At 39.7% G+C, this 21,478-nt stretch overlaps 1 long non-coding RNA gene across 1 annotated transcript; it reads left to right on the forward strand.

Annotated features, from left to right (window-relative positions):
- The first annotated feature begins 9,856 nt into the window (after positions 1-9,856).
- On the forward strand, positions 9,857-15,778 carry LOC104242784 (uncharacterized). Its single transcript, XR_715071.2, has 2 exons — positions 9,857-10,473; positions 15,538-15,778. It is a non-coding gene; the product is annotated as an uncharacterized lncRNA (long non-coding RNA).
- Positions 15,779-21,478: the final 5,700 nt, after the last annotated feature.

Consider the following 21,478-nt stretch of genomic DNA (forward strand, 5'->3'; position numbering starts at 1 on the left):
AAACTTCCTCTGAATCCGTGCGAGTCCAACAACGAAATCCATAGTGATATGCTCCCACTTCCACTCAGGAATCTCAATCTTCTAAAGCAAACCACCAGGTTTCTGATGCTCGTACTTTACCTACTGACAATTCAAACACCGAGCTACATATGCAACAATATCCTTCTTCATTCTTCTCCACCAATAATGCTGCCGCAAGTTCTGATACATCTTGGCGGCGCCCGGATGAATGGAATACCGGGAACTATGGACCTCTTCTAGAATCAACTCATGAAGTCCATCCACATTAGGCACACAAACACGACCCTGCATCCTCAAAACTCCATCATCTCCAACTGTAACCTGCTTGGCACCACCATCCACACTGTGTCCCTAAAGACAAGCAAATGAGGGTGATAATACTGCCGATCTCTAATATGCTCAAATAATGAAGATCGAACGATTGTACAAGCTAGAGCACGGCTGGGCTCAGAAACATCCAACCTCACGAACTGATTGGCCAAAGCCTGAACATCCAAAGCAAGTGGTCTCTCACCAACTGGAATATATGCAAGGCTGCCCATATTGGCTGACTTCCTACTCAAAGCATCGGCCACTACATTGGCCTTCCCGGGATGATACAAGATGGTGATATCATAGCCTTTCAATAGCTCCAACCACCTTCTCTGCCTCAAATTTAGCTCCTTCTACTTGAATAATTACTGCAAACTCTTATGATCTGTGAACACTTCACATGACACGCCATACAGATAATGCCTCCAAATCTTCAGCGCGTGAATAATGATTGCTAGTCCAAGTCATGAACTGGATAATTCTTGTCGTGAATCTTCAACTGTCGCGAATCATATGCAATAACCTTGCCATTCTGCATCAACACTACACTAAGTTCAATACGAGATGCGTCACAATATACTGTATATGGCCTTGAACCTGTAGGCAACACCTACACCGACGTTGTAGTTAAAAATGTCTTGAGCTTCTGAAAGCTCGCCTCACACTCGTTTGACCACCTGAACGGGGCACCCTTCTGGATCAACCTGGTCATCGAGGTTGCTATAGATGAAAATCCCTCTACAAACCGATGGTAATAACCCGCCAAACCTAAGAAACTCTAGATCTTTGTAGCTGATGTAGGTCTAGGCCAGTCCTTTACTGCCTCAATCTTCTTAGGATCCACCTAAATACCCTCTGCTGATACGACGTGACACAAGAATGCAACTGAACTCAACCAAAACTCACATTTCGAAAACTTAGCATATAACTGGCTGTCTCTCAGAGTCCGGAGAACGATCCGAAGATGTTGCTCATGCTCCTCTCGGCTGCGGGAGTAGATCAAGATATTATCAATGAAAACAATCACAAAGGAATCCAAATAGGGCTTGAACACCCGGTTCATCAAATCCATAAATGCTGCTGGGGCATTTGTCAACCCAAATGACATCACTAGAAACTCATAATGCCCGTACCGGGTCCGAAAAGCTGTCTTAGGGACATCAGATGCCCTAATCCTCAACTGATGATAGCTAGATCTCAAATCAATCTTCGAAAACACCTTGGCACCCTGAAGTTGATCAAATAAATCATCGATCCTCGGCAATGGATACTTGTTCTTGATGGTGACTTTGTTCAACTGTCGATAGTCTATGAATACCCTCATCGACCCATCCTTCTTCTTTATGAATAACACCGGTGCACCCCAAGGCGAGACACTAGGTCTAATAAAGCCTTTATAAAGCAGATCTTGCAACTGCTCCTTCAATTCCTTCAACTCTGGCGGGGCCATACGGTACGACGGAATAGAAATGGGCTAAGTGCCTAGAGCCAAATCATAGCAAAAGCCAATATTACTGTCGGGTGGCATCCACGACAGGTCTGCAGGAAATACCTTTGGAAACTCCCGAACAACTGGCACAAAATCCATAGAAGGAACCTCAGTACTAGAATCACGAACATAAGCCAAATAAGCCAAACACCCCTTCTTGAACATACACCGAGCCTTCATATAGGAGATAACCCTACTGGTAGAATGACCAGGAGTCCCCCTTCACTCCAATTGAGGCAACCTCGGCAAAGCTAAGGTCACGATCTTGGTGTGACAATCCAATATAACATGATAAGGTGACAACAATCCATCTCCAAAATGACATCGAAATCCATCATATCGATGCATATGAGATCTACACTAGTCTCAAGACCCCCAATAACAACCACACACGAACGATAGACATGATCTACAACAATAGAATCACCCACTGGTGTGGACACATATATAGGAGCACTCAAAGAATCACGAGGCACAACCAAGCACGAAACAAAATAAGATGACACATAGGATTATGTAGACCCTAGATCAAATAGAACTGAAGCATCTCTACTACAAATCAAAACAGTACCTATGATAACTGCATCGGAGGACTCAGCCTCAGGCCTGGCTGGGAAAGCATAACATCGGGGCTGGGCCCCACCACTCTAAACTATATCCCTAGGATAACCCCCTGTTAGTTGGCCTCCACCTCTAGCGGCCTGGCCTTCACCTCTAACGGCCTGACCTCTACCTCTAGAGGGCTGACCCTTACCTCTGGCTCCCTGACCCCTCCCTCTAGATGGCTAGGCAGGCGGTGCCGGAATCATGGCACGAGAACTTTGCTGCTGTGACTGAACACCCACTAATCACGGACAGGTCCTCCGGACATGCCCATACTCACCACACTCAAAACATCCATCTGAATAATGCGGCTGAGGAAACTGAGACTAACCCTAACGGGCCGGCTGACTACGATAATAACTCTAAAGAGGAGGTACTCTGATAGGAGCTGGCGATGCACTATAAGCTGGCTATCCTGAAGGAGGTACATAAGGTCCACGACCCCCTAAAGCTCCATGGGATGTCTGAAGTACTAAATGAAATGACCTGGGATGATGGCCTCTACAAAAAAGTACCTCGACCTCCAAATGAGGCCCCACTGAATCCACCAGAGTGACGAGGCCTCTTGTCAGACCCCTAACCACTCCCTGAGCTAAAATCATCTCAACTCGCCTGGCCATATTAGCTTCATCCTGGAAAGAGATCTCACTCTCTGTCTCCTTAGCCATCTTCAATCTGATAGGCTGGGCAAGTCCCTCAATAAACCTCATCACCCTCTCTCTCTCTCTCTCTTGGTAGGAAGTATAAGAAGAGCATGACGGGACAAGTCAACAAATCTGATCTCATACTGAGTGGAGGTCATTGAACCCTGCTGAAGGCGCTCAAACTACCTCCGATAGTCCTCTCTCTGAGTGATCGGAAGATACTTCTCAAAAAATAGCTGAGAGAACTGGTCCCAAGTGAGAGATGGTGACCCAACTAGTCTGGACAAATAGTAATCCCTCCACCATTTCTTGGCGGAACCTGATAGACGAAAAGTAGCAAAGTCGACCCCATTGGTCTCCACTATCCCCATGTTCCGTAAAACCTCGTGACAACTATCTAAATAATCCTGGGGATCCTTTGAGGATGTACCGCCATAAGTAGTAGTGAAAAGCTTGGTGAACTTGTCCAACCTCCACAAAGTATCAGAAGACATAGCTGATCCATCACCGGTCTGTGCTACAACACCCGGCGGAACTACCCCAACTAGCTGAGCTGCTGGAGTCTGAAACTGGGGAGCCATCTATTCCAGAGTGTGAGTAGCGGGAGTATGTGCTCCTCCCTCAGCTCGAGAGCTGGCTGGAGCTACAGGACGCATACCGACCTGGGTAACACTCTTCATAAGGCCCAATAGACAGACCAAAGCATCCTGAAGTACTAGGGTAGCTATAAACCCCTCTGGAACCTGAGATGGCCCTGCTGGAACGGTCTGGGCCGGAGCCTCCTCAACAAAATCTACCTGAGGCTCTACTGCTGGTGTTGCTGCTCGAGCTCTAGGCTGTGCCCTGCCCCTGCCCCTGCCTCGGCCTCTAGCATGGCCTCAGCCTCGGCCTCTGCCCTTCTTAGGAGCTGCCACTAGGGGCTCGGGCTGCTGATCAGCTGATGAAGCAGTATGCGTTCTCGCCATCTGCGAAAGAACAAAGTAGAGAGTTTAATTAGCATTGAGAGATCAAACCGCATGACAGAGATAAATAGAAGTGAAATTATTCCTAACTCTGTAGCCTCTAGGGGATAAGCACAGACGTCTTTGTACCGATCCCTTAGACTCTACCAAGCTTGTCCGTGAATTGTGAGGCCTAGGCAATCTAGTGTTCTGATACCAACTTGTCACGACCCGAATTTCCCACCTTCGGGACCGTGATGACGCCTAACATTATACTCGCTAGGCAAGCCAACATTATAGAATATTACACATTTTAGCTTTATCCTTTTATAATTAAAATTTAACAAAACAAAATCAGCAAAAATAAAAGCGGAATATAATTTAACTATTTACTCATATACTATTAACGAAAGCCGAAATAGATACCACCCAGAAACTGGTGTCACAACCCACGAACATTCTATGAATACTACAAGTAATGATTCGAAGAAAATACATCTGTCTCGAAGAAAGTAAAAAAGAAATGAAGTAAAGATATGAGGGGACGCTAGGGCCGGAGGACGTCTGCAGGACTACCTTGAGTCTCCTGAATGCAGTATCAGCAACCGACTTCTCGATCAGCCACTACCAGCTCTGAAATTTGCACAGAAAGTGCAGAGTGTAGTATCAGTACAACCGACCCTATGTACAAGTAAGTGTCGAGCCTAACCTCGACGAAGTAGTGACGAGGTTATGGCGGGGCATAACAATATATAACCTGCAAGAGTTTATACTAAGACAGAAAGGAATTGCGGGATGAAATATAACAGTAACTTGCATTAAATAAATACAGAACCCAGGCTTTCTCCCAATACTCAGCTATAACTAATCCTTAAGAGAGTGTTGACAATAATGAATCTCAGCATAAAATGAATACACAAATAACACTTGATGCGGTGCGCATCCCGATCCCACCATATAATCAATAACAATATAAATATTCACCCTTATTGCTCCTTATTGTATCATGCAACCCGATCCCACCAGTCCACCTTTATTACTCCTCAATATAACACCCTTATTCCTCCTGTTGCGATGCGCAACCCGATCCTACCTATCCACCCTTATTACTCCTTGTTGTAACGCGCAACCCGATCCCACCAGACAAACACATTCACCCTTATTCCTACTGTTGCGACGTGCAACCCGATCCCACCTATCAATGCCAATCACAAAATAAGAACAAGTGTTTCACATTTTAGCTCAAACCCTCTACAACATTTATACCTCAAATCATAACCACGAGAGATCTATACAATTATGAAACTTCAACAACTACACCGCGAGACCAGCCACGGTGTACCATGAAGCACCAACAAACCAACTTCAAAAAACAAGGTAATAAAATAAAACTACGAAACAATTAATACTTCAATAGAGAAAACAACAATTAACATGAAGCAATTAGACATGGAAACATTTATGAGCAAATAGCAATTAAGACAGAAAATAATCTATTAGGAAATGGGGAAGGGAACTTGTAAAATGATAATTTGGTGGCGTATAGGTACCCATCACCACACCTATACACCATACACATGGAATTTCACATAGTAATTAAGTCGGGGATCCCTAATCCCTCAAGTCAAAGTTAGACCAAATACTTACCTCAAACCAACGGGTATTTCAAAGCTCAATTACCGCTTTACCTCTCGATTCCACCTCCAATCCAAACGTATCTATTCATAATTAACTTAATAACATCAATTAACGCTAAAGAAATCAATTCCAATGCATAATTATAGATTTCCCAACATTTTTCCCAAAAAGTCAAAAATCGACCCAGGGCCCGCTTGGTCAAAACCCGAATTTCAGACCAAAATCTGATTACCCATTCACCTCGAGCACGGATATACAATTGGTTTGGAATCTAACCTCAATTTGAGGTCTAAATTCCCAATTTTTGAAATTCCTAAATTCTACCCAAAAAATCCAATTCCACATTGAAAATCCCTTGATTCTAGGATGAAATTTTGTAATATGATGAAATAGATTGAAAGAAATGAGTTAAGAATCATTTACCTATGAATTGGGGAAGAACTTGCCCTAGAAAAATCGCCTCTTGAAGTTTAGGTTTTGAAAAATGGAAGAATTAATGAAAAATCCCGTCTAAGCCCCTTTTACTCAGCTGCAGACCTGAGCTTCGCAAATGCGAAATGCGAAGCTCGCAAATGCGAAGAACCATCGCAAATGCGAAGTTCCCCACACTTCTGCTGCCTTCGTAATTGCGAAGGTAATGTTCGCAATTGTGATTAGGGCCCTCCGCAAATGCGACAAAAAGATCGCATTTGCGATCACACCCTTCCCAGACTCTCTTCGCAATTACGAAGATATATTCGCATTTGCAAACTCTGCTGGCCCATGCCTTCTTCGCAATTGCGATAAAGACCTCACAATTGCCATGCTTGTTTTGCTCACATTTGCGAAGCGTGATCTCGCAATGGCGAGATCAGAGGCCTGCAACACAGCTGAAGCATATCGGTTGTTTTTCTATGTTCCAATTCAATCCGTAGCCTATCCAAAACTCATCCGAGCCCTCGGGGTTCCAAACCAAACATGCATACACGTCTTAAAACATCATACAAACTTGCTCGCGCGATCAATTCGCTAAAATAATACCTACAACTACGAATTCAACACCAAAATACATGAAATTTCAAAACTTATATTTTCTCAACCAAAGGTCTGAATCACATTAAATCACTTCCGTTTTTTACCAAATTTTACAGATAAGGTTTAAATATTATAACGGACATGTATCGGGCTCCTTAACCAAAATGCAGGCCCGACACCAACAGGATCAAATCTTTTGAATTATTGCATTTTTAGTCTTATCAATTTCTTTCAAAATATCATTTCTCGGGCTAGGGACCTCGGAATTCGATTCCGGGCATACGCCTAGGTCCCATATTTTACTACGGATCCTCCAAGACCATCAGAACCTGGGTCTGGTTCTGTTTACCCAAAACATTAACCGAAGTTAACTAAAATCAACTTTCAAAGGAAAAAATTATTATTTTCTCGAATTTTCACATAAAGGCTTTCCGGAATCGCGCCTGGACTGCGCACACAAAATTAGGTTTTCAAGGCCTCAGACCACGGAATCAGATTCTAAAACAGAAGATGACCTTTTGGGTCATCACAGGTATGATCCGAAAAAGGGCCAAAAAGTATCCCTGAAGTATCAGAACCGGTATAAAAATGCCTTTCGTCCACCTATTTGAATAAAAATGCCCCCCAGTTATTCTTTTGGCCCAACGTTACCCTTATTATTAATAGAAATTTTTGAAGAAAAATAGAAAAATAAAATTAATATCCATGTGTCACCGTCCAATTGGTTTAACATAATTCCCACCCTTGATATAATTAAACCCACCTGTAATCCAAAATAATATTGACCCGCTCCGATTCTAAAACACCTCTGTGTGTGTCTTCTTCTCCTCATTGCAGCCTGGGCAGAATCAACTAGTGAGTTCATCAAAAATAGAAACAAACACCAATAGGCCCGTCTCACTTGCAAGGTTCCCCTGTGTCATCAACTAGTTGTATGGGAGCCGGTACGTGGGAAGGTACGTGGGCAGGCTCCACCGGTTGTTGACTTGTGGCCTCGTGTCCCCCCTCGTTTCGGGCCGATAAAGTACCTTCTCCATTAAGCCACCTTTCAATCCACGACCCACTCCACGTGGATGAAGTGGATGGTACTCAAAAATAGCAACAAACACGTATAGGCCCATCTCACTTGCGAATTATGAATAGAAAATTCACTTCTTTTACTAGATTTTGCACAGTAATCTGATCCAAAAAATGTAATCCATGATAACAAGTTCAAAAGAGAAAACAAATACTAGTGAAGAAATTATCCAAAATATTGCCAACTATTATTAGTACATCATATAAACCAAGTGTGTGAAATGTACAATTCCACAATACTTGTTACACACAACAGAAAAGCCAGAATATATACATAACAAATTTAAAAATAAAAATACACATTACAGAACTGTAAAAAGAAATCCTCAGAATCTCACGGAAGAATAAAAAAAATAGTGAAGAACCCCCAAAAAATTTTGAGTAAAACACTTATACAATGAAGAACACCCACTACACAAACAAAAAAAATCTAAATTTTTTTAACATAAAGAAGAATGTGATGCTTCACTTCCATCTTCCATAAAAATGATTTTAATAGAGAATTCAAATTTGCATTTGTCTCATGAATTATAGGCATACTAGTTGTATAATAACGCTCAGTGAAACGAAAATGGCAAAGAAGCATAGGTGGAACTTGGGGGGGAGGGAGGGGGGGGGAGAGTTGTAATTTTAAATTAGGACAAGTCAATATTCGTGCGGGTTATGGGTAGGCCAATAGGTTGGTGGCACGTGAATATTAATTTAATTTTTTTTTCTCGAAAATTCTGTTAGTAATAAGGATAATGTGGAGCCAAAAAATAACAGTGGAGGCATTTTTATTCAAATAGGTAGACAGAGAACATATTTATACCAATTCCAATACTTCAGGGATAATTTTAGCCCTTTTTTCATGGTATGATCACGCATTATGTGAGTAAATTCCATCTTACCCCTTAACCTTTTAGGGTTGGAAAATAATATCTCCTTACTTTTTGAATGAAAAAAGGGAACCCTCTTGACCCATAAGTCAAATCCAAAAAAAACCTTGACGGAAGTGGTATTATGACTTGATACATTAGCCAATTTCTATAATTGCTAGACAAAAATAACTTAAACATCAATTAAATTGTTAAACTATCATAAAACCCCAGTAGATACATCTGACAAATAACTCCCAAATATTTGGTGAAACTGAGTCATAAGCTCTATAATGAGTGCACTAAAATTTTTGAAATACAATATTGTTTTGAACAGGAAATAAATAGTAGAACATCTAAAAATAGAAGGTGAATTCGAGGCCTGTGAATGCCGAGCATGTGTACCTTTAAGTCTCTGAAAATAGCTAATCAATCATTGACATCCAGCATGGGCAAATGTACATGGATATGCACAAAAATGTGCAGAAGCATAGTATGAGTGCACCACAACGGTACCCAATAAGTGTTAAGACTAACCTCGATAGAGTAATGACGAGTCCAGGTCAAGACACCTATTAGGATAAGAAAACTGAACAGAATATAGTATAATCTAATAATGGAAAGCGAGGAAGTAAATGCCAGATAGGCAGTTCAACAATGTAAGCTAACAACGGAAATTTAAGCGGTAAAGAAAACAAGTAGTGAACACACGATGAAATAATGAGTAGTCAACACAGACTATTACATGTAAGACAAATGAAGAAAACAACTATAGACATGTGATTTTGACCCTCCCCAAGATTTTTATATTTTAGCATATAAATATTTAATTTAGGCCTAATATCTTTATTTCAACTAATTTTGACGCTTTTACTTTATTTCGTCACAAAAAATGAAAATTACAAAAATATTTTAGTTTACGTATCTTTCATAAATTTAAATAAAAAATATATACAAAAGCAGTACCTTATTTTTATTTTTATATAATCTTGAAAACACAAAAAATAGTTTCATGTTTTAATATAGTTTAGTTTAATCAATTAAGATTAATTTTATATTTTTATATTATAATTGTACATAATTTTAGAAGGAGAAATTAGTGTTGGGCTGGTTTATCCCGTCTTTATGAATTTTGTAGTGTATTTTTAATCTTTGGCCCAATTTCAAAGCTAAATAATACCAAACTCATACCCCTTAACCTAAAAACGTTTCTATATAGCTGAAAGTACACAAATATACATCCTACACTCTAATACCCTAAGACCGGAAATCACGCCTAAGATTCAAAGGCTTCAGCCGTTTTCCCTACCCCCATGTGACTCCATGTTCTTTGATTTTTTTTAATTGAAAGGAAACAGACACACAAATATAAAACGGGATCATCATGATAATGATCTGTTCATTTGCAATTGATTAACCATAAGGCTAAAGCAATTTCCGTGCTCTTGAGATTGAGGTATCAATCAGAAGTTCAGCTTCGAAATGGCATGAACAAACTTTATACTGACGGTAGTGGTAAAAAAAATTGAAATCCGGCTTCTGATAATCGAAATGTACAGCAGAGGGGAAACACAGACGAATGGATAAAGATTGAAAGAGATTAACTCTTTCTTTAGAGTCAAAAACGGACATAAGCTACAAGCTATATTAATCTCCGCGTTTTCTAAATTCTACACCTCAAAACTCCAAGATTCATCCATTTCAGCTGCTTCTCTGCTTTCTTCTTCTCATCACCGTTTCGTTTGTTTTGGGAGTTGTCAGTGATATTTTCCGTTGGGTGTCGTCGATCGTGGCTTCATTTCCGGTTCAAGGTCCCTGTCCGTAGCTTAATTGTTAGGAAGGCGACCTGCAGAGTGTTTTGGCAAGAATCATTTGAGGTCCTTTTCATACTCTTCCCTTCTTCAATTATGTGTGTTCTTATAATTGTTCGGATGGAGTGAAGCGAGTTTGCGCGCATTTGCTTGAGATTATTTGTGTATTTGTTTGAACGATATTCGTATTATGTTCGTGTTCAATTCTCGTTAATTTAAGGACTAAGAAATTTTGCGGTTGTTGAATCATTAATCTATTACCAAATTTAATTAGGATAAAGAAGAAACAGTGAAGTAAGGATTTTAGATTTAATGGGTATGGGATGACTCTTTCTAGTTTTAATCTACGTTAGTCATTCATAAACAATTGGCTTCTCTGTTATCATATATAGTTATTTGTTTTAGATAATTGTAGTTTTATTAATTTCCAAAAAGATATATCATCACACTTAGGTGAAGGTAAATGGCACTTCCGTTGTTTTGAATGTGGGTTGGACATTAGAATAAAAAAATTGAATTTATCATGTTAATTATTCTACTTTATTTGTTTGGATCGATAGTAGCATACTTAGGCCTTTAATTTTCGTAAATGTCGTAGTTTGCTTTAGGCACGTAATTAAATCATCACAACTACGGGTATGGTTCCCATGGCGTTATTGTGATACTTACTCTCAAATTAGTCTAAATATGAATATCCTAGTTCATTTAGTTGGATGCCTTTTCCTTTAATAAAATTGAGGTGTGTCATACAATCACCTAGTCTATGGCCCTCCCATCGATATCTTAATTAGTGTAGAAAATGCCTTGAAATCTCGTAGTCTTGCTTTAGGCGCGTTAATTAAATAAATTATCGTAGCTATGGGTACGGTTCCCGTGACGTAGTTGTGATGCTTAATTTCTAAAATTCGGGGGTACATTTATGTGACCTGACCCCAATTTAATCTTGTTAAATAAATAAACATGTTGTAGATCGTGGGTATTCGCAATGTGTAATCAAATAATTAGTGGTATAACATTTGGATCATTAAAAGCGGTTAGAAAGTTAAAAATGCACGTAGGTTTGAAATGTGTAATTAATCAGATAAATAGGCCAATAATAATAGTTGAACAATCATGCTAAAACCACGGAACCTGGGAATGCCTAACACCTTCTCTCGGGTTAGCAGAATTCCTTACCCGAATTTCTGTGTTCGCGGACTGTAAAACAGAGTCAATCTTTCCTCTATTCGGGATTTGAACTGGTGACTTGGGACACCATAAATTATCCCAAGTGGCGACTCTGATTCTTAAATAAATAATCCCATTTCAATTGTCACTTAAATTGGAAAAGACTCCCTTATACCCTCTCGAGTGGTAAAAAAGGAGGTGTGACAGCTCTGACGACTCTGCTGGGGATAAGAACCCAGAACTTCTGGTTCAGGGTTCAAGAATTCGAGCTTAGAATAACTGTTATATTTGGCTTTTATTTATTATCTGGTTTTATAATATGTTTGGGCCTAATATGCTAAGTGTTGCTTTTTACCGCTTTGATACTATTTGAACTGTATATAAACTACTACTAAACCTTTGTCTTCTCATCTTCGGGGATGTGCACGCTGGCGTGACTCCTCTTCTGTTAGTGTCATACCTTAAATTAGGAAGAGACTCGAACAAGTTACAAAGCCGGATGACCTTTTGGTTCCCGGTACGTAGCCCCCCCTCGGCTCGAGTTGTCCGCTCGTGTACACAAGTCTAGAACAACATACCCAGGTTTTGAACTTAGAATAACTCAGCCTCATGCCGGATCCCTAGTAGGAACGTTTGTTTGCATCATGTGCATCTGACTTCGGGGACTCAATACAGGGGTTGGGTCCGGCTAGGACAGGTGTGTCCAAAAAATAAAAGACTATCCTGATGCATCCTATGTGCTACATGTTGCAATTTTCAAGGGTAAAAGGGTCTTTTGGCAGACCAATGAGGGAAAATGAAAAAAGAAAAAAAAAAGGAAAAAAAAGAGAGGGTTGTCGTGCCTTTTCCCCCCCCTTCTGGACGAAGAGGAGTTTTTGGGTTTCGACATTCATGGGGTATAATGAATCATTTCCTCTTTGGTAATTGGGTATTTTGAAGAGTCGCCGCCTAATGATTTAAGGCGCATTAAGACACCTATAGAGTTCATTTACAACTATGCTTGATAACCAGAGATTGGGTAAGGGCTATAAATTATCCTAAGGAGAAGGTGTTAGGCACCTCTCAGGATCCACTAGTGTGGTTCCTGGTCAGATAGTTTTTATGAATTTGTGCAATTAGCAAGTAAATAAGTAAGGCTCAAGCAAGAGGGCATTTAAGTTAAACACACAAACATTTGAAACAATTATTGAAAGTCAAGGTTTGAAAGAGTTATAGACTAAACATGCTTGTAAAAAATAAAATGGGGGTCCTAGGCTTGTTTATAATATGGATCACCTCAATGCAATACCTAGTATGACACTCCTCAAAAGAGGGTATACACGTGGTGTGAGCACGTGATTTTTGTTTACACGACAATTACTCCAAAAGAAATCGAAAAATAGAACAAAGCGTCTTTGTGCACAATTTTTAGATTTTGCGTGGCATTGTTTGGTAGTTATTTGTAGTTTTTGTCTGTGATTGTTTAGTTTTATCAATTAAAAATACAAAATATATGTCGCGTGTAAATTTAGGATCTTGTTCTACTATTAGGAATTAATTAAATCGTATTTGGTTTTGAATGAATAAAAAATCACAAAAATATTATCTTTGGTAATTTTGTCATTTTATCGTTTAAAGGTTGATTTTTGTTTAATTAATATATGATATTGTGTGTTAATTATTACTAAAAAATCAATTAATGTCTTGTGATATAATTTTAATTTTATATTTTTTATAATTTATTTTTAGGATTTTTTGTAAATTTGGATTTTAGTTAGAAATAGAAAAAGAAAAGAAATGAGTTTAAAATTGGACGAAATCGAATTGGGCCATTTGAATTGGACCCAAAATCAGGCCCAAAGCACTGTTTTGCCCGGTCCAGATCAGCCAACCTCAGAGAACGTCCAAACGGCGTCGTTTTGATCATGCTTGATCTGGGCCGTTGATCTCAGATTGATCAATGGCCAAGATCACGTATCCATACCCACGCTTTAACCCGACCCGTTTCACCCAGAGACCTACCGGTCTCACTTAACCCATACGACGTCGTTTCCATTAAGCTGATCAATCCAGGCCATTGATTTTGAATGATCTAACGGCCCAGATCAAATTTCCCCCTAACTATATAAACCCAATCCCTTACCCCCACGCCCCCCTAAGCCAGACCCTCCTCCCTCATTATCGTCTCTTTCCCAAACACCCTCAAGAACCCTAGCGCCGCCCTTCCGTTCCCTCACCATAAACCCGGCGGCAACAATGTCGGTGACCACCAGATTAACACCCCTAGTGCACCTCGACCCCCTGGACACGGATCTGCAAACCGTTGGTCTCAAATCTTCCCCCATCGTCTTGAATCTTCATTTGAAGATTAGAGCCAAACCCCCAACCTATGCCAAACCACCCCAAATCCATACCAGTTACTCCCCTGATCTCCCTCGTGACCAAACCAAGCTTGGTTTGGTTCGAATCTAACCATAAAAGCTCGGACCCCAAATCAACCACCAAGAACTCTAGAAATCCAGAACCTGGGGTTTTGTCCAATTAAACGAAGGGTTGGGGTTTTAATAGACCTTAATCGAGGTGTTCTTAGTTGAGAACACTTCGATTAATGTCCGTTCAACCCCAAAAGAGGTCCGATTCAGAGTCCAAGACGGGTTCGTCTAACCTTCAATTTCTTAAGGTAATTTCTTTTCCTTGTCAGTTCCATGTTGTTGTCTGTTTGATGTCTGTTTATGTGTTTAAATGTCAGTTTGAGTTGTTTTCATTTTTGTGTCGACTATTCTGTCCACCTCGCCCGGACCTTTTATTTGGTCGAATTTTTCTCTATTCATTGATGAGTGTATGTGTTTAAACTATATAATCGATTGGAATGAGTTTGATCGATTAATTAGTCTCCAGGGCAATTCTTTGTTTTTGACAGTACAATTTGAATCACCTGTTAATACTGTTCGATTCTGATCATTTGCTATTGATTGTATGTGTTGTAATTCGCGTAGTCGATTCGATATATGTTGTCGATTAGTTTCAGTTTGGAATGGTAGTAATCTGACTCATGTTGTTTAATTTTGTTTACTGAGGCATTGTTGAATCAGCTGAGAATTGATTATAACTGTTTGTAGTTTGTTAGTTGAATCAAAAATCATCTAAGGATCGGTTATAACTGCAATTCTTAATGAAGATTTCAGAGTTAAGAAAGTGGACTGCCAGTTGAGTATGGGTTGAACCATTAGAGTAATCTATAGTACAAATACACCCTGGCTGACATCTTTACAGATGAGAAGTCAGATGTAGGATGGGTTTAATAATAAAAAGCTGAAAATGCACATGAGAATAGTAGTGGAACCTGCTGTACAGTAGGATATCCACTGCATTTTTGAATTTCAGAAGATTAAAATAGAGGAGAAACTCCATGCCTAGACAATCCTAAGTGGAAATGACAGCCTTTAGGATTTATTTTAAGCCATGGGCAGCCTGCCTATAAAAGGGAGTTCTTCTCTTCTAATGAGGAAAGGGGACTGAAAGGAAAGGGAGCTTCTGGAGAGAAAAAGAAAAAATACTGCTTGATTGCTTTCTCTTCTTTGAATTTGTTTTCAATTCCCCATTGGAAGTTTAGTTCCTATATCTTTTTAAAAGACCAGAACATAGTTTCTTTGGTTTTCGAAGGAGAAACCCTGTCCAGTACTAGAAGTTTGGACTCATTCGAACCTTAGTAGCAAGTCATTCTACTTGTTCTGTTTCATTTGGGTTTGGCTTGTGGGGTGCTGGATTTATTTTGTTGAGCATATTGGTTTGTTTGGAGTCATCTCTGCAACTCTATTTGGTTCTCGAAACCATTTTGAAATTTGGTTTGGCTCGCCTCTGCTGCTTGGAATTTCTGTCACTAATCTCGATTGATTCAGAGATTTCACTGTGTTGCTGAACCTGTTGTCGCTATACTACTGCTGCTTCTACTGATCTTCAACTTCTTCTCACTTTCCAATTCAGGTACACATTCGAACCAAGCTGTGATGTAATTTTGAGTTGAAAGATTAAAAAATGGAAGTATTCATGCTTTGGCTTTCACATTGGTGCTTATGTAGTTTACCCCGCATATGTGTTTTCAAAAATAGACACTAGTTGATGTGTAATTAATTTAAGTTTACTTTTGTTCGATACCGTTTGGGAAGATAAACTGTATAATGTGATTTGGTTTTGGCTTGTCAATGAACTATCTAGTTCTGCTAAATTTTGTTTAGTCAATAACTTTAATAACGTTACTAGTTTAAATGAAAGCTATAACAACAGAATTAACTAGTTTTAGATCCGTTATCTTACAATTAATAATTAAACAGTCGAGTAGTGGACTAATTTCGATTTCATCTATATTTAGTTTTTTTTTGATTTGTTTTGGGCTGGCATAATTTGGAATTGGCATTAATACAGCTGCGTAGTATAGTTTAATACGATTCAGGTTCATACAATATTAGATACCTTATTCCTAGACCGTGAGCCGTAATTCAATTCGTGTTTAAGGGAATCCATTAATAACTCACGTAGTTTAGTTTAATAGGCATGAGTTGATTTCGAACAAGGTTTGTTAGAGTTCCTTTAAATGTAATAGATTTTCAAAGTGTCGATTAAGTTTAACAACCCTCGAATGTGTTGGTAGTCAAGGTTGGTTCATTTTCAATTAGCTTCTTTTTTTTAGAAAAATAATAATTAGTTCCAATGTTTCAATTCGTCTAATAATGTGGAGCCTAAATTAGTTAAAGAATAATTTGTTTGTTTCAACAATAGAGTTTGTCAATTCCACATTTTATTTGTAATTTCGTTTCCATTTGGTAATGTTCAATTATAGAATAAGGCACGAAATAATCCCCCCGCCTTACAAATTCAAGTACAATTTTCTGTTAATATCCTTTGTAATCTAATAATTAATAAGAGGCCGGTGCCGGCCAAGCATGTAATCTAATTAGCGTATATTTTCCTCTTTCATTTTTAGAGACGAACATAATAGAGAAATGTAGCCACTGTTAGGTTTTATCCTTAAAGAACAAAAATGAGACGAGCCTCGCCAAATAAAAAATGCAAATCGCGGGGCCCTCAATAATTGGTCATAATAAATATTTAGATTTCTTGGGATGGACTGTTTTGTGAATTTCACTGCCTTCCCCAAAGATAATAACGCGTTAGACTCTTCAGGCGTGATTTAATTAAATTACCTTCTTAAATTCGGGTGCGCATTTATGTGACCCAAATCCAAATCTCAACGGAGTCTGAATGTATTAACAACCACGGGCGCATTGATTGCGTCGTGGTCCGAGATGCATTTTCACAACGTTGCAATTCCAGAAAAGACAAATAATAATACAAGCGGTTTAAACTTAATAAAAGCACACAAGTTATAACATGTTAAAATCAGATATTTAGCCATTATAACAATTTAAACGACCGTGCTAGAACCACGGGACTCGAGGGTGCCTAACACCTTCCCTCGGGTCAACAGAATTCCTTACTTAGAATTTCTGGTTCGCAGACTTCATTGGAAAGTCAAAAATTTCCTCGATTTGGGATTCAAGATAAACCGGTGACTTGGGACACCAAAAGCCAAACCTTTCCCAAGTGGCGACTCTGACTTAAATAAATAATCTCATTTCGAATATTGTCACTTAAATTGGAAAAACTCCCTCACGCATTTATCCTTCGGGGTAGGCGCGCAAAAAAGAGGTGTGACAGCTCTGGCGACTCTGCTTGGGAAACGAACCCAGAATCTCTGGTTCAGGGTTCAAGAATTCGAGCTTAGAATAATTGTTATATTTGGCTTTATTATCTGATCTTTATTACATGTTTGGACATAACGTGCTAAATGTTGTCTTTTACCGCTTTGATATTATCTGAACTGTATATAAACCGTGCCGAAACCCTTCTCTTCTTACCTCCGGGGAGGAGCTTGCTGGTCAAGACTCCCTATTCTGTTAGTGTCATACCCTGAAATAAGAAAGAGGCCTGACAAGTTACAAAGCCGGACGATCTCGCGGGTCCCCGGTACGTAGCCCCCTCCTCGACTCGAGTTGTCTGCTCGGGTACACAGTCTAGAACATATACCCAGGATAAACCTAGTATAACAAAACCTCATGCCGGATCCCTAGTAGGAACGCTTATTTGCATCATGTTGCATTTGACATAGGGGACTCAACACAGGGGTTGGGTCCGTCTAGGACAAGCAACCCGAAATGAAAAGACCATCCTGCTGCATCCCATTTGTTTTGCGCATTTATTTGCATCAGATCTGCATGCTGACCGGTTTCTGAAATCAAAAAAAAAAATTTAAAGAAGAAAAGAAAATAGCAGTGTAGGGAGATAACTACTTATTTTAAAAAAAATAAAATCAATGTTTAAGTAGTGTCAAAACCTCGCCGAAATGAAAACAAAATTTGTCTTTTAGTTTGATTTATTAAAAAAAACATATATAATACAAAAAAATATTTCCTTTAAATCACTCTCAAAATCCAATTTTTTTTTTCTTTTGTAGTATCTCTTTCATAAATTCAGACTAATAGTCCAAATACTTCCTTAGAAGATTTTTCGAAATTTCAAAAAAAAAAGAGTGAAAAGAAGTTAAAATTCAAAGAAAAAAATATTTCTTTAGTCGTCGTCTCTTTTCAAAAAATAATTATAAAAAAAAACAAATAAAAAAAAAATCGAAATCCAAAAATATTTTCTCCTTTTCTTTGTAAGTATTTTATTCAAAAAAAAGAGTTAGTTTATTTCCTCTACGCCTGATCGGCCTGAACTACGCCGGTTTGATTCTCACAAGGTGTGAGATACGTAGGCAACCCTCATCGGGTCCAACCTCCCCTTTTTCAAAAATAGCCAAAATGTTAGAATTTTAATTTCATCATAAATGAGTCGGGTGATGCCGTTTTTGGCAAGAATAGCCGAATGTTCCCGAAAGGGACGCCGGAAGGCTAACATAAACAGCCATTTTTGGTCATTTTAAATTTTGACCAAATTGCCCAATGGCCTTAGGATCCTCGTCCCCGAGGCTCTGTGAGGCCGTGTTCCCCATGTCGGGTCACTACTCTGAAAAAAAGAGTCATAAATAAATCAAGTGACTGTTTTGGTCAAAAAAATAGCCAAATGTTCCTGAAAGGGACGACGGAAGGCTTACTTTGCATAAACGGCCACTGTCGATCATCCTTTAGAATTTGGGTCGATTAACCCGCACAACCTTAAAATCTTCATCCCCGAAGTGCTGAAAGGCCGTGTTCGAAAAACGAATCTCTCCTTTTCAAAAAAAAAATAGTCAAACCATTTTTCGAGTCAAATCATTTTTTGTTTAAATCATCTTAATAAATGTGCAGGACACAATGCAAAATGAACGCTTTTCGATAATGACTAAAATCCCTGTCAAGTTGCGGCTATGGTGGAATGATCTAGGTGTTAAAGGGCAAGATGAGGTCAAGAAATATCTGAAAGGTCTCACGGGTTTATTGGAAATCCAGCCTCGGGGAGATATCATAAGAGCTTTGGTCACCTACTGGGACCCGGCACACAATGTCTTCCACTTCTCCGATTTTGAACTCACCCCGACTCTGGAGGAAATAGCCGGGTACATCGGAAATGCTGAAGTCCCATTAAGGCAAAAATACCTGGTTGTCCCAAGAGCTGTCACTGTGCATCGGTTTCTAGATTCATTAAAGATACCCAGGACGGTCCATAACCCAGATTTGGCCGCAGGTTTTTGTAGTCCGCGCTTCATATATGACAGATATGGTCATGTAAGAGGATTCAACAATCCGGTTAACAAGCTATGCAGCAAAGGTAACCGTCAGAAGTGGGATGAGCATAGACGAGTGGTTTTCATGATAACATTTTTGGGCCTTTTGGTGTTTTCGAGGAAAGACGGAAACATTGATCTGAAAATTCCGGGGTCATCAGTACTTTGTTCACTCAGAACGAAAGCACTCTCGCGCCTATGGTAGTATCTGATATCTTTCGAGCTCTCACAGCCTGCAAAGCCAGAGGGAATTTTTTCGAGGGGTGTAATTTGCTGCTACAAATATGGATGACTGAACATCTCTGCCACCGTTCCGAGCTTTTGAGTTATGGTTCCTCGAAGAAGACTTGCATAGAAGAGTTTTACATGAGAATCAAGGGGTCAGTCTACCCGAAGGAGTTACGGCATGGACGTCATTCTTTCGAACCCTCACCGCCAGCCAAATACAATGGACACTGGGATGGTTGCCTGTTGATGAGGTCATATATATGCCGACCGCTAGGACCCACTTTCTATTGATGGGACTTAAGAGCATTCAGCCTTACGCGCCCTATCGGGTTCTGAGACAACTCGGGAGATGCCAGATAGTGCCACACGAGGAAGATCTTAGTGCTCAAGCAATTGAGATTAGCCCTGACGGACAATTTTCTGAAGCAAAAGTCCGCCAGATCTGGAATGAATGCCAATGTTTAAAAGCAGATACTTGCGTGCAGGATCGGGCCAAAGGTGAAGTAGCACCAGGGTACCTTGTGTGGTACAGAAGAGAACTTGAGCATAAAAGGCTGGCTAAAAGACCCCATATCCTGAATTTTGCCGAGTCATCACAGGAGCAATGGGATTGGTTAGCAAAAGAAAAAGGCTATCGGTTTGAAATCAGCAAGCTGAAACAACAAATTGAAGGTCTAAAATATGAGCACAACTTGCAAGTTGCTACTGATCTGGGAGAAAAGAACAGGTTGACCCAGGAAAACGAGACGCTCAGGGCCCAAATCCAGCAGATAAGGATAGCCGCTGACAACCAACAAAGGAGCCGGTCGGATGAGCGACTGATAAAAGGTTTAAAAATGGAAATTGATGAGTGCCGGAGTGAGTCGGAGAATCTTGAGAACACCATAACAGGACTCGAGACACACTGGGAAAAAAGAACATAAGAGCGCAACCGGTACCTGCAGCAGTTGAAAAGGGACCATAAGCAAACCATTGCCAATTTGAAGAGAAAGGTGGCCACTCTTGAGGATAGAGCGTTTAAACAAGCCCGAACCTTTGAAGCTGAAAATAGATGTTGCTATGATTTACTGGCCCAAATGGAAGTAGAAATTCAGCAGTGGCAGAATCAACATCTCCAGGATTCTCGGGTTTTGAAGGCCCGTAATGATCAAATAGAGCGCCTACTCATAGAAAAGAGGCAAACCAAGGATAAGATTAAGACCATTGCCCATGCCATCATTAGGAGGTGTCTGTGATGCGAAGATATGACCCACATTACCTTTTTCTTGGCAGTGATGATTTATGTCAAGCAGACCATGTATGAGCTGGAACAACTTGAAAGGGACCTCGCACCTAAGCCCACGGCGAGGCCGAACGATGCCCCGCGGGTGGCAATTCTTAAAACTTTAATGTATTTATAGGTCGAGTCTGTATTTTCCGTCTTGGCGTCTTTTGTTTGTCTTTTCGCATCCGGGTGTATCAGTAGTTGTTGAGTTTGTATTTATTTCGAGTCTGTTATTCTCCCTTTTTCAAAAATGTTAGTTTGTAATAGATTGTTTTAGTAATAAAAAAAAATGTTTCTTTATTTTTACACTTGTTTGTCTTGAACTAGGTAATGATCTGATTCACGCGGCATCGTGATACGTAGGCAATCCTCATCGGATCCGGTCACGTTTTTAACTTCAAATAATAAAAAAAAATTAATTAAAAAAAATAATAATAATAAAATAAAGGGGAGCATAAAGAGAAGTCGGAATGACGCATGTCATCGATGCAAACATGTTGAAATTCACTTAACTGTATAGGTGCATCACACCCCAACATGAGATTACCTGTCTGCTATTTGTTTCAAACTAACCATTTGCTTACTGCTAAGACCAGGTTTTTAGAAAGGTGGTTTGGTTTGGTGGAGATCTGGCCTCACATACATACTTTACGAGGTCGAAAGGAAGTGTTCAG

The sequence above is a fragment of the Nicotiana sylvestris genome, chromosome 8 (genome assembly GCF_000393655.2).
Source record: "Nicotiana sylvestris chromosome 8, ASM39365v2, whole genome shotgun sequence".
Classification (NCBI taxonomy): domain Eukaryota; kingdom Viridiplantae; phylum Streptophyta; class Magnoliopsida; order Solanales; family Solanaceae; genus Nicotiana; species Nicotiana sylvestris.